The sequence below is a fragment of the Diuraphis noxia genome, unplaced genomic scaffold (assembly GCF_037042655.1).
Source record: "Diuraphis noxia isolate RWA-SAM2 unplaced genomic scaffold, SU_Dnox_SAM2 contig0004, whole genome shotgun sequence".
In the NCBI taxonomy this organism is placed as follows: Eukaryota; Metazoa; Arthropoda; class Insecta; order Hemiptera; family Aphididae; genus Diuraphis; species Diuraphis noxia.
Genome location: NW_028301714.1, coordinates 12,577,218 through 12,594,710, shown reverse-complemented (window position 1 = coordinate 12,594,710; position 17,493 = coordinate 12,577,218). Strand labels below are relative to the sequence as shown.

The 17,493-nt window shown below is 29.8% G+C and overlaps 2 protein-coding genes across 7 annotated transcripts in view; one reads left to right on the top strand and one right to left on the bottom strand.

Moving 5' to 3' along the window:
• LOC107173585 (14 kDa phosphohistidine phosphatase-like) overlaps positions 1-17,493 on the top strand; it is a 176,864-nt gene that overhangs the window by 22,813 nt on the left and 136,558 nt on the right. The window lies entirely within an intron of this gene.
• The window catches only part of LOC107173579 (arrestin homolog), a 110,001-nt gene that overhangs the window by 18,523 nt on the left and 73,985 nt on the right, over positions 1-17,493 (bottom strand). The window lies entirely within an intron of this gene.

The following is a 17,493-nucleotide window of genomic DNA, read 5'->3' as shown; positions in this document are numbered from 1 at the left end:
TTGTGTGAAAAATAACCTATCCGAATCGCGGATACATTTTAAGTTTTCCACTAAGGTTTCTGAAATAGAGAAGTTTCACTGTCGAGAGTTATATATATCTACTATCTTTATACCCTCTTTATGTTATTGTGTTGTATCTAATGTACACAGTATGAGGTAAAAATAAAATAAAAGCTGTCCCTACTAAGACTTTGAACTTATTCTATGTAAATGATGATTGATCGCGACGTTCCACAAATATTTCGATAAAAGGGTCACCTTGCTTTTTATTCGATAACTGGCAGACTTGAGCAGTTAATCAGTTTTGAAGGGTAAAAATGTCGGCGCACTCAACAAATTTGGATAACGTGCGACTAGTTTCTTTGCGTTTAGTATAAACCGTGAAGTAAAACAACAACAAAACCTACCATCGACGGCGATGTACGTTTGCGTCATTTCCTTCCTTCATTCGCTCAAGATCGTCTTAGTACAATTTAATGATGTCAAGAATGCATAGACAATGATTGGACTATAGACATTTAATATACATGTAATACTACATATTGATACGTACTATATATGAGGCATAATAATCTGTAGTGAAAAGGTTTCTTTTGAAAAACGAATGGGGTGCTTTTGAAGAACACAACAAAAAATTGTTTTTCTTGGTTCGTTAAAGAAAAAAGAGTTGTTTCAAATCGTTTATGTGTGCGGTGCGTGTCGTAGTCCTTTTAATAATATCATTCGGCTGAAAACACGTTTCATCTTCCACGCCGACAGAATTGGCATATTAAACATATTATATACATTGTACATCTGTCATAGTATTATCGTGTGCCGTGATGTTGAATGCCATACTATACGTAATACACCTACATTTATGCTGTAATAAAAGTACCTAATATATTTGAAAATGTACACGTTTATTTGACTTTTATTTACATACAAATATACAATATTATACTCATCATAAAAAAAAAAAAAAATAATATAGGTTGGTACTATTATATTATCGATGGTATAACTAATGTTTTAGCACGTGTGTATTGTAGGAAGTTCAAAAGTTCAAAATAACCGGTTAAAATGTTAATTTCGTTGGTAAATTACAATGCCTAATCTAGTTAGCAATGGTTGCAGGAAGTTTTATTTCAGTTTGATGGTTGTGAATCCAAAAAAATTGTTTGAAAAACAAATTTACCCATACTTATAAAAATAATACAGCATGGAATTATTTACTGGTTAATAATATACAAGTCCACCGTTGTTAAAGCAAGCGCACTAGTCAAGTCTACAATTTTTAATGTACGACGTTCTCTTAACAAAAAAATAAAAATAAGGTATACCTAGTCTTAGATAACAGGATTGTGATGTTTTACAAAAAAAACAGCGGTAGTCGCGATAATGGAGGTAGTCTTGGCCTCTTGGGTGCGGTGTCGTACGATTGAGAACGTTTTACCTTTATTTAGCAACACGATTGAGAACGATTTTTCGTACGACGTTGTCATTTATCTTAACTTTTAGCAATAATTTGTAGGGATGGGATTTTGGTCCAAGAGCATATTTTTTTTGGTGTTTTGAAATTTTTGTGATTAAAACTAATTTTTTTGTATTTTAGATTCTGAGCGGAGCGATGAATGTATTGATTTTACCATGATGTGTGTTTTTTTTTTTGTGTCTGTCATCACGTTTTGGGACAGTAAAAATGCTTCGATTTTTGACTTCAGTACCTCGTTCAATCAGAAAGTGAATTTAGTTGGTACTTTGGGGGGTCAAAAGTAAAAAATTCTTAATACTTTTCTAAATAATCGAGAAAAACAAACTAAAATTAAGGGGAAAACGGGAAATTTAACGCACACTCATTTTTCGACAAAATCGATTTTGGTTTTTTGATGTAACTTTAAAACGAATGACTATAGATACATGAAATTTTCACCGAATGTTTATATAAGTATATTCTATCCACCATGCAATTTTCAAAAATTTTCGACTCAAGTTGAACTATTCATAGGTAGGCATTTGAAATTTTCGACCATTATTAGTTTTTTTTAAATTAATATCGATAAAAATTTATTTGTTAGGCAGAAAAGCTTGAAAATTTAATACAAGGCTCTTAACATACGTATTGTTACAATAGCAGTTGAAAAATAAAATAAATTCATAGTCATAATTTTTTTTTATAAGCATTCAAAATTTTAATTTTGACAAAATACGTAAAAATCACGAAAATTCACAAATTATTTTAAGCTAGAAATTCATAAAAAATTTTTTTTTAAATCTAAGATTTCAAAATTTAATACAAGATTCCTTACAAGTTTTTCAATCTTTATCACAAATAAAAAGTCTTCCGGAAATTCAAATTAAATTTGTATGAGCATTTGAAATTTAAATTTTTACAACATTGGATTTTCACTGGATTTCACATTTAGTAATTTTCTTATTTTGGCGTAACTCTAAAAGTCTAAAACAAATGACCGCAGATACTTGAAATTTTCACTGAATGTTTATATAGCCATTTTCTATATTTGATAACATTTTCAAAATATTTAGATTTGTTTTGAGCTGTTTACTGACATTTTAATTTTTCAACTTTTTTTTTTTTCTATAAATATCGATAAAAATTTATTTGTTCGGTAGAAAAGCTTGAAAATTTAATACAAGGCTTCTTAACACATTTTAACAATAGCAGTTGAAAAATAAATTAAATTCATTGTCACAATTTTTTTTACAAGCATTCAAAGTTTGAATTTTGACAACATACGTAAAAATCACGAAAATTCATAAATTATTTTATGCTAGAAATTCATAAAAAATTTTCCTTTTATATCTAAGATTTAAAAATTGAATACATGGCACCTATCATATTTTTACAATAGCAATTGAAAAATAAAAGAAATGCGTATAGTCACAATTTTTTTTACAAGCATTCAAAGTTTGAATTTTGACTAAATACGTAAAAATTACGGCAATGTTCAAATTATTTTATGCTAGAAATTCATAAAAAAATTTTATTTTAAATCTAAGATTTGATTTTTCATAATCTATAACATATCCTAGACAGATAAACCGTCTTTGCTCAGAATCGTATTTTGTATACAATGATATAATATCATTGGATTCAAATTTAATTCCATCCATTACAGTAACCCACTTGTAACCTACTGTACAGCAGAGCGACATCCACGATTTACCCGCCTTTTTTTTGTATAATCCTGGTTTAAGTTTTTGTTCTAATCTTCTTACAACCCCAGATATTTATAATAAATCAAGTTAAGTCATTTTCGCCTTGGCTGACCCCGTGGTCTTCTTCGATCTATTTGTTTTACCAATAATAACATCTCAATAAGAATTCCATCTGCTTTCCACGGATAATTAGCCCATGCAAGTCTTGAACCATCTGCAAATTGCTTTACATTTTCATTTGTATACACACGAGAAGTCAATATTAGTCTTCTCCTTTTGTAGTCCATGTGTGACAGCCATTTTCATTACTCATAGCTAGTGATAGCCGATAAGTCCTAAATAAGTTAGATTTCTCTTTGGTATGTCTAAATAGTAATTTAAATTGAAGCAATGAAATCATAGTGAATTACTATGGTTAGATGATACTAAATTACTCACTATATTTAAATTAAAACTCTTAACTCGTTGCACAAAATTTAGTTGTAATTATTCATATTAAAAAAAAATTTTTTTGGACGTGTAACAATTATAAAACTATCTTTATTAGTATAAAATGTATAAATGCAAATCAATCATTATTCCTTCTGTGAAACAGAATGTTATAAAAGTTGTAGAAAGTCGTGGTGTCTATACTGTAAAGCTAAAAGTATACACATATATAGGTTTTATTTAATTCATCCATTTCAGTATCCTTCTGCTCATTTCCCAGGTACAATTGACACTTATCTTATACTGTACAGTTAGAGCGATTTTCAAGATTTTTCCTTTATTTAACCTTTATTACATATTATGCAGATAACATGTGATTTAATTTAAACTATGTCGTTGATTTCAAAAGCTGTATGAATGCTCTTTTGGTTTATTGAAAAATCAATATTTTGTGTAGGTATTGAATTAATGCAGTTCTATACGAACCATATAATATTAATATAAACACAACGATTCTATGTCACTGCATAGTTTATACTGGTTATTTATGCAATGTGAACAGTTTTCATTTGCATCTTAGGACTGTATACTTAAGATACAGAGTTTAATTAATTAATAACGCAATTAAACTTTGTAGTGTGCGTAGTTTTCAAACCTCCCTTTATATAGCTTATCTTTATCATCACTGTTATTATTAATAGATTGATTATATTATACAATTGAAAATGGTTTGATGATTTATTAAAATGTCAAATTCGTATAATATCCAAGTTATAATTCACTGCATGCCGTACTAATTATTTATGTTTTGATTGTAGGCACCTATGAGTCTTAGATCAGTAATAATAATTCTAACCAGTCAAGTTTCCTTAAATTAAAAAAATACAGGTTATTTTTGAATCAAAAAATTTTGATAAATTTAAAAAAAAATTACTCAAGTGCTTTAAGGTAGGATTGAAGAACTTAAATCTTTCGTATTATTTTTCACGTCTAAATACTGTATACGACTTGTTCGTGAAAACTAGAAAATATCATAAAGTTATTTACATTATTTTGGTTCCTATAATATATCTGTCACCGCTACTACTACATGATCATATCCTCATATTGCTCGTTGTATCTTCTGTGGTCAGATTGCTGTACATAGAAATTAGTTTCATTTAAAACAAGTAGTGATACGTTTAGCATTTTTATACGTTTTATCATGAAAATTACGTTTTAATGAGACGATATAGTCATTTAGTTATTCCATATCATCATAGTAGCGGAGAACGCCTCGGTAATGCATAATAAACATTTTTAACGTAATATTTTAATGAGGTTTGCACTTTAAGTATTCTGCAAAGTGCCGTAAAACATAAAAATATCAACTGAATAATTTTCGCATGCCGCTTAATTGTTCTTATAAAAAATTATATTTACGTACAAAATAATTATTTACGCTTGTAAACTAATTGAAGCACATCGTGGAGCGGGTAAATTATTGTGTTATAAATTATATAACGTAGTGGTTCGTCGTCGATCAGAGTTTTTTATACCTACATAATTTTAAATGTACAGCGTCTCTCAGTTATTAGTTTATTCCGGGGTATCGTGCAGAATCCAAGTACTTGTTTGATGTGGTAAATCGAATAAGTCACGTGATGGGGAATTCAGTGACGATTTGAATATAATTGCATGTATAAAATAATTCATTTTTACTCCTATATCCGTCATTTCGACTCCTGACTTTGTTTATAGCATGAACGTGAACGTCGCTTTTCGACGGTGGCACTGAATAAAAATAAAAATAAAAATAAAAACATGGGATGTTAACGTTGAGGAAAACTATTAGTTATAAACACTTTATTTTAAGCATGCAATTTATAAAATACATACATAAAATATTAATATGTTTAAATAAATATTTATGTTTTTGGGGAAAAAAAACATTGAAATCGTTTAATACCGATTACGTGTTGTGGTGACCACAACTTGGTCTTTAGATGGAAATAAAACCATAAAGATTTTCTAGAGACCAAACGTATACATTAGGATGTATAATAATAATAAAACATCAAATTGATCCACCATAAATAATATTTACTATTCAAACGAAAAATCAATTGTGTTTTCCGTATCGTGACAGGTACGACATGGGATAGTGTTATTTTTCATAAAATACGATTTTTTTCACGATTCGTGTTTCGTATTTCATGAGTTTGGTTGTGATACCGTCTAAACAGAGAACAAAAACACAATATAATGTATTAAATAATAGAACTGTATTTTCGAAGTTTCTTCACGAAAATGTCGACGCTCGTCGTAGGCAAAATCATAGACATTATACACTATTTATTTTATTAAATGTTAAATAATAAAACAATATAGGCCTATACGTTCTTTTTAGCCTCAAAAAACATAATAAAGAACGTTCGTTTCTACATAATTTTAATATGTTAATTTTTAAAACGGTTAATTTATATAATTGTCGAGCTATAATAGTTTTTACTGGAAGCTAATAAAAAAAAAAAAAAAACGGTTAATCAATTAATTTAGATGAAATAACCTCTCACAAAAAAATTATTCTTTAATTAATTTTTTGAAATGTATGCTGTTAAATCAGAAACAATGGAAAACCGCATTTTAATATAGGTACTGATTTTTCACATAATGGATACATGGAATTACGTTTGACTTTTGCGGCAGCATAGGTACTGTATTTCTGGAGTCGAATATACATATTATGTGTGCGTGTGTTAAATTTGTCCGACTTGTTGATACGATTTTGCAGTCTTGCGATGTGTGCACGCCGCATATTATACGATATTATATATTTTATGAACACATACCGCAGCGTAAGGTTATGTGTCCTCATTTAATATCTCTGTCTTATAAACGCACGACAGAGCAATTAAAAATGATCCATTTTACCTTTAAATTTTATTAAAATTGACCCTAACGTCGATAGTATAAAAGAGTTGAATAGATTATAACGAACTTAGCATTTCCTATGTAGGATACAATACGTGCAATAATGTTTTTGAATTATCATCTGAAGCGAAATGATACACCGCACCGGATTGGTACTGGTGTGGAGCACGTATATTCTCCGATAGTATGACGTCATCAGTTGTGGCTTGTTTTAATGAGCAAAAAGCACGTTGTATTATAATACTATATGTTACCTATATATTGTATCCTCTTGGGAGACAGTTCATCGTTTATGGTTTGGGAAAATAGGTTTTGAACATAGACATATTGACATATGTCTATGGTTTTGAAGGAGGCGAGCATCAGACTACGCAACTGTGTTTTAGTGAGATTTTTGTTAAATTATTAAGCTTGTAAACATTATAACACAATTTTAATTTACATTGCGAATACATAATATTTTACTAATTTATTTATTTTTAACTATTTATATACATACATTAATATATATACCTAATATCTTAAATTAGAAGTTGGTACCTATAATTATTTATAAGTAATATTTCCCTATACTTTGAAATATTAAGTCAGACATATCGTCGCATGTTATTCAATTTTAAATCATTATATAATTGTAAAAACATAATTAGTTGATTCTTTTAAAGGCAAACAATTATCTTCTGGAAAAGTATCAATGTTTTAAAAATCATTTTTCTCTACATAATATTACGTCATAAGACGAAAAAATCCATTTTTACTTCTTGTATCGTTAGTGTTGTTAAAGTTTTTTATTTTTATAAAATGACATATATTTTGATTTAATTTTCGTATTCTGAATTATAATCTTTTTCTGAAAATTTCAATGCATTACAAATTTAATTTTGATCGAATAGTCAATTACCTTGTAATAAGTATATTTCTAATTTAGACACCTTGCAAAATGTTAGTCCACTAATCACGATTACCTTAACTTAAATTATTATAAGTACAAGTCTTAAATTCTTAAGTGCTCAAATTAACAACTCTTTCGTAATTCATTTTTTTAAATTCTCAGAAAATATTTTGCTTTCGAAGTATTTGATAATATGGCATAATAGATGAATGATAACATTCAAGAATGGAAAAACAATATGCATTTCCAAAAGCTTGGTTAATATTTTTTTTATTGAAATGAATGTATATTAAAAAGAATCATTCTAAATTATTTTATATTAATTAAAACTTTGAACGAATTTTTGTTTTTATTGTATACCTTCACCTATGTGGGCTCGGTTTCACATCGAAACTAGAATATTAAAAAAATATGTTGATACTCATGTTCCATCCATGACTACCGGAGTTCAGCGAACAACATGAATTTTAAATCCCGGACACACGTTGTTCATAAAATATTAAAACGTGTATCGGTGGGTGAGATTTCGAGAATCGTAGTGAGGCGATAAGATTGTAATTAAATAAACCTCGACCGTTTTTAGGGAGCGAACGCCGTTGTATACAGTATACGTTCAAAATCTCTACATATAACGGAAACGCAATAATAATAATAACATGTTAATATTATATAATATGTATAGCTGGTGTGTATTGGATACGTTTTAGGAAAACTTGTAATATACGATGTATATATTACGACGTGAACAACATTAATCGCTCATACGAATATGGGTATGTTGGGCGTAGCCGGTGTAGGTATACCTTTATGTGTAATATAATATATCCAACGATTTCGATGAGGCGTATAATTTTGTGCATCCGTAATATTAATGAGGGATTTCGTCATTAGCGGCGCATAACCAGCAGGTTAGTTTGCGAATATCAAATTTAAATTTTAAATTCCCATGTTTTTTTTTTTGTCATCGTTGTAGTCTGTGTCTTGTCGGTCTTTTGAAACATAGTGTTCCACTGAAAATGTTAATATCAATATTATTTTTATATTTTTACCTTTACTATTTAACGATGGTTAATTTTTGAGTAAGTACTTATTCGCGTTTAAACAGAGAAAGAGAAAATAGCTATTATTATGTCTATAATGTCTACATGTCGAATATATATAATTCGTATGTAATTAAACGTAAAAAGTGCTTGAAGAATGTGTCATGTGATGAAAATTACAGACTTATGATAATAATATGACAGGAAGAAAAGAGTTCATTACATCACTTATGGAACTTAGTCATTACTTATTATTTTTATTATTATTATAGGTCATACACAATATATTATGATTTATGGTTTTATAATGAGAGTAACTTGAGACTTGTAACTATTGATCGATGACCACTGTATGTATTTTAAAATTTATAATAAACAATTCGAAAAGCATAAAACCATGGATAAACAATATGTATGCGCGTGTTTATATGTGTGCGAAAAGCGTTAAATCCGAATGAATATTATAATATGTTTAACGTTATCGGTTTTGTATTAAAACGCCAACATAACATATTATATAATTGGGTGATTTATTAAAAATTATAAAATGGCTATGAATATACCGAGCAGATAAATTATAATGAACACATTTTCCGATCGCTATATTATCGTGTAACACTTAGAACAGACAATATGTCATTATATATGGGTCGAATAAAAATATACGATTAGGGAATTATGTATATATATACGGTTGTAATCATACTGTGAAATTCGAATATAAATATTTTATCCCGATTTGTGGTGGTATGAATTGTACTTTCATTATGGTGTGCGTTCGCACTTTTTTTTTGAACATGAAAAATATTTACGGAAAAATTGAAAAAAGTAACCATCTTATAGGGATATTTTAAAACAATGTGTATGCGTTATAAAACGCTAAATTATTATCTCCTAGTCGCCTCGTGTTTTGTTTGATATGCTTTAGAAGATAATGGTATTGACGAAACATTATTTTATGATATATAATAATAAAATCACTATATAATAACTTTTCAATTTAGATACTATATAATATATGAATGGCGTTGAAATGCAGTTTAAAATTTAGGTAGCATCAAATTATATTTTAAACGATATAGCTGGTTTATTTTATATAATATTATTTTAAATTTACAGAATTTATATTTAATGAATGATGCTATAAATTGCACTCTGCAAGAATGTCGCATTTCAAATTTTAATATTGTTGTTTTATAAAAATCATCACTTTGATATAAACAAGTTTTGTCGTATAGTCGTTTACATAATAATGTTGTAGTTCTGTTTGTTGGATCTGTATCCAATAATCTCGTCGAATGAGAGTGGTCGATTTGTGTACGAATCAACATAATTATAATCGAAGATATAGAATGATGCACATCCAGTTAGGATCAAAAACGAATTAAATTTTATAAGTATTTGATGTCGAGCAACGGCACACGACGATTCTTCGCCCATACAAAAATTAAGTAGCTTAACAATGGAGTTGAGTTTGCTGCGCGACCTGAGAGTTGAATTTTGTATTTTGTTGAGTAATCCTCTTATGTTCTGGTTTGACGTCTTGCGATCAATGTTATTCATGCCGTTCAGCTAATTGTATGGCTATTATTGCGACTTGCGAATGAAAGTTAGGTATTGAAAACCACTCTATGGATTTGTTGGAATTTATTATTATTCTGTGACAATATATTTACATTATTCTTATTGGTCCTTCGGTCATGTAATTCAAATTCGAATAGGGTTTTTTCTCCAAATTAATACACAGAGACGAAAGCGTCGTTTATTAAAATACTTTTTCGCTATAAGCTTATTTTCCGAGTAACACGTTTATATTGTGATGCATTTTAAATTTTCGAATGAATGGGATTTTTTCATTCATTGCTTAAAAATTAAAAATATGATGGTCTTAGATATAAGTAAAATAAAAACTTTTAGAATTTTTAACTAGCTATTATTATCTGTGGGTCTTAATAAATTAAAATTTAGTGTTCACTGTGTAAAACTTCAGAAACTAATTTATATTCTTGGCAGGTATACGTGTATTTTTGGATGGCTTAAAATATTATCTAAATGTTTTATAAAATATTGCAGTATTGATGGTTAATTAGTATTTTTACGTGGTATGTTCTTAAACTTTATAAATTGCGAAACAATGAATATACATAAACAATTATTAGAGGTACATTGTATTTAAAAACAGATTGCTCGAATTTTTATGCAACGACTTTTATAAACATCGACAATCGCGTATCGACAATAACAATATATATATAAATATTATGTATGCTGACCAAAGACCGACTTTGCTCATTGTCTGTTTTCATAAAATTTTGTCATTCAATTACTGTTTATAATATATCTGTAGATATCTTGTGATATTGTATTGAAATGAGTACTGATAGAAATAGTAAACAGATATTTTTTATCAATAGCTTTAATACGCATACATATTCCATTAATGTTCAACTGTTTATTGTTTGTGTTTGATGATCAAAAAGGTATTTGTCATTTAATTATTGTTATTATATAACTATTCTATTGTTCCTTCAAATGATGTAATTTTATGGTTGTATATATATAGGTTCTGTGTTAATCATAAATCCAAAATTGCATCGTTATATCAGGTATTTTACCTTTAAACATTAGTTACATAACTACACTTATATATTATGTGTCGTCGAATTCCCGTTAAATAAAATAATATGTAAGGACAGTACGTGTGTGTTAGTCACGCACGAAACAAGACTGAAAAGAATCACGTGGCGTACGTAAAACTACATAGGTCGCTACGTTTATTGTACATAACCGATGACCGTATGTCGAGGGGCAAAAGGTGGTTTCAAGGATAGTCGGGGAGAGGATAAGGGTTGGGTTTACTGAATGGACCGGCACGGTGACACCTCGCACTTAATGTGGAAATCTCGGCCACGGTGCCTTTAAGTAGTTGGTAGCCCTCGTGGGTTGAATAGGATTTATTTCCCCGACCAGAATTCCGTTCCTACTGGTCAGCCACATCCAATATATTATGCATATTGCATATATATAGTCCTGCAGGGGTTGCGGGAAATAAGTCGTGCCGCCGATTTCGTCATTGTCTATATGATTTACATCCATCGCCGACTGGACGGGATTATTAGTAAGATTGACATCTGCACTTTACATTTACATTTATATTTCTGCCCGATCATCCCGCAACAATGGAGATACTATTTGTTAATAATAATCGTCGAGTAAATAATGACGTGTACGTAAAAGTCTCGTAAAAAGCGTTATTCTTCCATCGTCGGCAGCGGTAACCATAGCTAATATCTATTAAAAAAAAACCTGTACAATCATCTTCCAATTCTCGATCACTCGTTTTCCTACTGTCAAATGTCTGAATTTTTCTTCCAGTAATAGCATGCTCGACCATAATCTTAACTGTCGTTTGAGCTACTTGCTCACTTATTTTTCACCCATTTCCACTTTACGGCGGAAACGTCAGATAGATGAATTTATGTCCGTAATATGTGTGATCCACGACTTCCAAAAGTAGTCATCAACAATTTTCTTCTGAATATTCATACACTTTGTTTTTTTTTTACTTGCAATCGGATCAATAACGATTCACTTATCCGGATCACATGTTTCATTTTTATGTATATCTCGTTAACAAAAACTGTCCAAATTGATCGATTTTTATTTGACGTTTTTCGTAATAGAACTATAAAAATAAAGTATGGTTTTGACTTTTCTATTAGGTATTAAAGACGTTTATTGCTATGCGTGAAAAACTATACAAACAACGCGATTTGTAGTTTTTTCGTTGAGATCATTTCTATAAGATATTCAGCGAAATTATAAATGTATAGTTTTTATAAATATTGGTAATAACACTATAATTACTAATATTAAACATATTTGTGATGGTTTTTAAAACAATTTTTTTTTTTTTATATATTCCATATATGTTTGATGATACTAAATGTTTAAAGTTTATATATTTATTAAAATTAATGGATTTTAAGTACAACAACTGACGTTATCACTTAGATACATGCTAAGTACATTTTTTATATTATTATCGAGTTTTCATAAATCATTTTATAGTTGTGTGATTTGTATGCTGATTAATAAAAATTTTAAATTGGGTACTAATATTGTTGGGATGTTTTTATTATTTAGATTTAGTAAACAAAAGAAAACGTTAAAAATCTTCAAACTATATTAAATAATAAATCATTTATAGTCGAGAATATTGCTAAATCTAGTTCGCTTCCTCCGTTCAAATTTATGGACCTTAATATGTCAAGCCTAATGGGATAGCGATTAAACCCCACGAGATTTCAGCTCCATTAACTGTTAGTGAACTCTTCTTGGGGCAAAAGACATTTTGAAAGTTTTATTAAAAACAGACTGCCGCTGCGTAGTTTTCCGAAAATCATATTATGACCGAGAAATATAAATGAAATTATATTTTTTTAAATTTTAGTTTACTTCCCACTCTTATGGAAATTTTCAAACATAGTCATGATTCCTAAACCAGACAAACCACATGATCTGCCTTCCTCGTACAGACCAATAAGTCTATTACCTTTTCTAGGTAAGATATTAGAAAGACTGATACTTACAGTGTTGGTGAGTTGCGGCCCAAACCCTAAATAACGTACGAGTTGCGGCCCGGGCTTATGAGAGGTACGTACGAGTTGCGGCCCGGATTTATGAAAGGTACGTACGAATTGCGGCCATACAATAATGTATATATTACATATATAATATATATATATTATATACTATATGTCTATATATAGTAATAGTATATAAACGATATTATGTAGGTATTTTCTAGTATAAATTGTCGTTCTTATATTAATATTGGTCGTTGGTCGTAAATAAAATAAAAGTATAATTGGTGTAATATATTATGATAATAATGTCCAAAAAAAATCAAAGCATTCATAATGTAAGTCTTATATGGCAGATAATAAGATAAAACGATCTATATTATCTTTATCATATTATACCTAGTATACAAAAATATAACTTCCCATACGTATTGAACATTTCGTTTATACGGTACATAGGTAATAGGTATATAATATAATATATATTATATAAGTAAGGTACATATGTAATGATAATTACTTGGGCCGCAACTAACCTATACCTAAAATATTATCGGGCCGGAATTCACCGGTCTCCAACACCGGAAACGAAAGGTCGGGCCGCAACTCACCCTCAGCCGATACTTAAAAGGCTGTTACCGTACATTTTTAGGAACAAGATATTACCTGATTCACAATTTGGTTTTCGATCAGCGCATAATACAATACACCAGGTACATAGATTAGTTGACGCAATCTTGTGCTCCCTTGAAAACAAGTATTATTGCACTTGTGCCTTTCTCGACATTAGCCAAGCGTTTGATAGAGTTTGGTACGAGGGATTACTTTTTAAACTGAAATAATTTCTCTGCAGTCTTATATAAGCGTCCGCCATTTTCAAATCTGGTTTGGCTCCTCAGTATCCAAAATCGAGAAAATCTTAGCTGGGTTCCCCAGGGTGGAATCCTCTCTCCCTTTCATTTAATATCTACACTTCCGGTCAGCCTATCTCCCAAAATACTATTGTAGCTGATTATGCGGATGACAAAGCCATCATATCATTTGACAAAAACCCTATTACGGCCTCAGCAAATCTTCAAACTCATCTCGACCTAATGTCTGAATGGTACACCGATTGGCGCATTACACCTATCCCAATAAGTCAGTACATACAACATTCACTTTATGCCATTCCATTTGTCCTAATGTCTATTTAAATAACAAACTTATCCCCACATCTGACTCAGTTAGATATCTTGGACTTAACTTGGACAAGCGCCTCTCTTAGTCTCTTGGAATAGCCATATCCGTATAAAAAGACTTGCCTTAGACGCCTGTATTCGCAGACTACGAACGAAAACTCACAAATAACAAACACTCCAGTTTAAAAACTAAAGTTTTTATGTATAAAACATTACTCAAACCTCTATGGACATATGGTCTTCAACTATGGGGTACAGCAAAAGCGTCCAATACTAACAAAATTCAACAATTTCAGAATATTGCTCTTCGGAAAATAACTAATGCTCCACCATTTGTTTCGAATTACACTATACATAATGACCTGTCAATTAAAACCGTGACAGAAGAAGCTATACGTTTCTACAAAATCTTTCATGCCCGGCTGCAAACATACCAAAACTCACTCATTAAAAACCTATCCACCCAAACATTACCTGGCAACCCCAAGTGTCTATTAAAAAGGAGCTGGTGCCATGACTTGCTAGGGAAATAATATCAAAAAAAAAAAAAAAAAAAAATGAATCAGTATTTATAAGTATAGCTAGTTTCATACAACTTCCAGTCAAGTGCCATTAGTGGGTGGCTTCTTACTCATGTACTCATGTATTGTTGTAACCCTTATCAAATATGCTAATTGTGCATAATTGTACAGATTGTATATATTATTGTGTAAAAAAATAAATATTTAGTTAGATTAAATGCTTGGTCAATTAATAGGTTTGTATTTTTTACCTTGTCAAAATATTTTAAACATTTTGAACACAAAATTCAAAGATATCAGTTATTTGTTATAATTAAAAAAGTTATTATTATCCAAACAAATTCAATAATAAACGTTTAAGTTATAAGAATAGAAATTAAAATAACTGACTAGACCATTCGCAGCAGTATCATACAGGCGATGTTTGTTCATATTAGTTTTTTTAAACTGTGCCTATTTAATTGTTTACCAAAATTTTAATTAGAAGAATGCCTGCAACGAAAAAGCACGATTGAAGTGATCTTAGTTGGAATATGTCTTAGAAGAAATTTAAAAGTGATTTCTAAATATTTAAATTATCCACATCTATGATATTACATCACCATAGCCGTACGCAGACTTTGTTTGCAGGGTATGCGGCTGATAAAATATACCCCTCTCCTACAGATGTTAATGACCCTAAAATTAATGAGCATGACATTTCATCTTACACTTCTGGTTACTAATTTGTTGATGACCCACGTTTTTCATCTCAAACGAGGATGACACGCATAAAATATTAAAATTTCATTTGCTTGTATGTCTCAAGGGAATCAGCGTCTGCGTTTTAGAAAAGCACCACGACATGGCGGGGAAATATTGTTTTGTGTCTTACAGTCACAAATCAACGGAATCGTTGGTTGCGCGTGGTATGATAAAGTGATACAAATATTTGTAAAACGGTAATGTGGTAATATTTTCAACGGAAGCTATAATAATAGCTCGGAACGATGCTCGTCAGAATCTGTTATTTCACACATTTTTTCGGGGGGTCACGATTATTTTGAAAATCATAAAAGATGTTATTTTTGCCATATTATGCCGAACAAAAATAAAATATACATAAAAAGTACTAATAAGAATATTTTTTTTTCACGAAGGAAAATTAGTTTTATTTGGTGTACCTATACAATTTCATGTCTTATTTATTTCATTATTAATTTTCAACTCTACATTTTCTTTAATCCATACGAAAATCTATAAATTCTTTACGTATCTATCCGGGATAATTATACTTCATAGTCGCGTTTACAGTATTAAGAAGACGCTACACCCGCGTGTGTTGTCTCCGTTTTACTCGCGTAGGTACTACATAGCAAATTTTCGTTCGCTAGATTTAATAGTTTGCTGTTAGTTTTGATATTAGAGTGAATTGACCCATTATCAAACTTTTAGGTAGGAACATTATCTGTGTTCATTATATGTCCAACATTATATGTTGGTTTTTTACGATATTTTAATTTTTAAATGAGTTATGAGCATGTTCAGTGTGAGTATTTGAAAATTCACATAACTCATTTAAAAATTAAAATATCGTAAAAAACCAACTTGAGAACACAGATAATGTTCCTACCAAAAAGTTTGATAATGGGCCAATTCACTCTAATATCAAAACTAACAGCACAATATTAAATCTAGCGAATGAAAATTTGCGATTTAGTACGTGTGTAAGACGGAGACGACACATGCGGGTGTAGCATCCGCCTCCTAACATAAATAGTTTTTAATAAATTCGTTCTTAAGAACGTTTTAATATTAAATATCAATAAAATTATAATTGTTACGAACATCAAAGGGTTCTTTCTCTTAAACATGTGCGTTTGTTGAATTTCAACCGACTACTTAAAATTTATAAATATATAATTATTACGTTTCAGAAATTTGAATAATTTAATGAGAAATTAAATGTTACGTGACTTCAAAATTCATTGTAATTTCCATCCTACCCGTTAAATGTTTACGTTGGAAGTTAGAACTCGGAAATCAGTATGTTTCATTATAAAAGTAGACGTGTATTTTTTTTCAGTTTTGTCACAAAAAAAAAAATATAAAAAATATTGGTATAAAAAATCATAAAATATAATATGAAGTACGTATAATATAAGAGATGATGTACCTATCTAGGGTTCGTTCTTGATATTTCTGTTTGGCCAAAGCTTTTTGAACAAAATGTGCATTTTTCCTTACAAAGTATATAATAAATTATTGCCATTTAAAAATCCGCTTCGCTCAGTTTTAGACTTATTGCTTAAACCCGACGGATAACTGTGATCTTTCTGTCGTTTTGGACATATATGAAAATGTGAAATACAAACTAGGTATAATACTATAATATTACTCGTGTATATTATAAATACATATTAGCATAGGCGAAACTATAAAATTGTATTAGGACAGGCCAAATGAGAATTATGATTATAAAATAAGTTTTTTTTATTTAAATTTTATTATGTCAGTATATTATCCAGTTAGTATTAGGTCAGGCCTTGGCCTTAGTGGCTTGACCCGTAATTTCACCAATGCATATTAGTTATAGGTAGGTATTATTTTAATACATAATAATATAATATAGGCTTTGTTTATCCTTCACAAATTATACAATAGCACGCTCGTCATTATAGCCCAAAATTGTTCTCCTCCGTTCGTTTGGGGTAATTTTTTCCGATTCGTAAACGATAAAATAAACGTATAATATCGATTTATGGGACTAATAAACAAATGATAAACCACCTT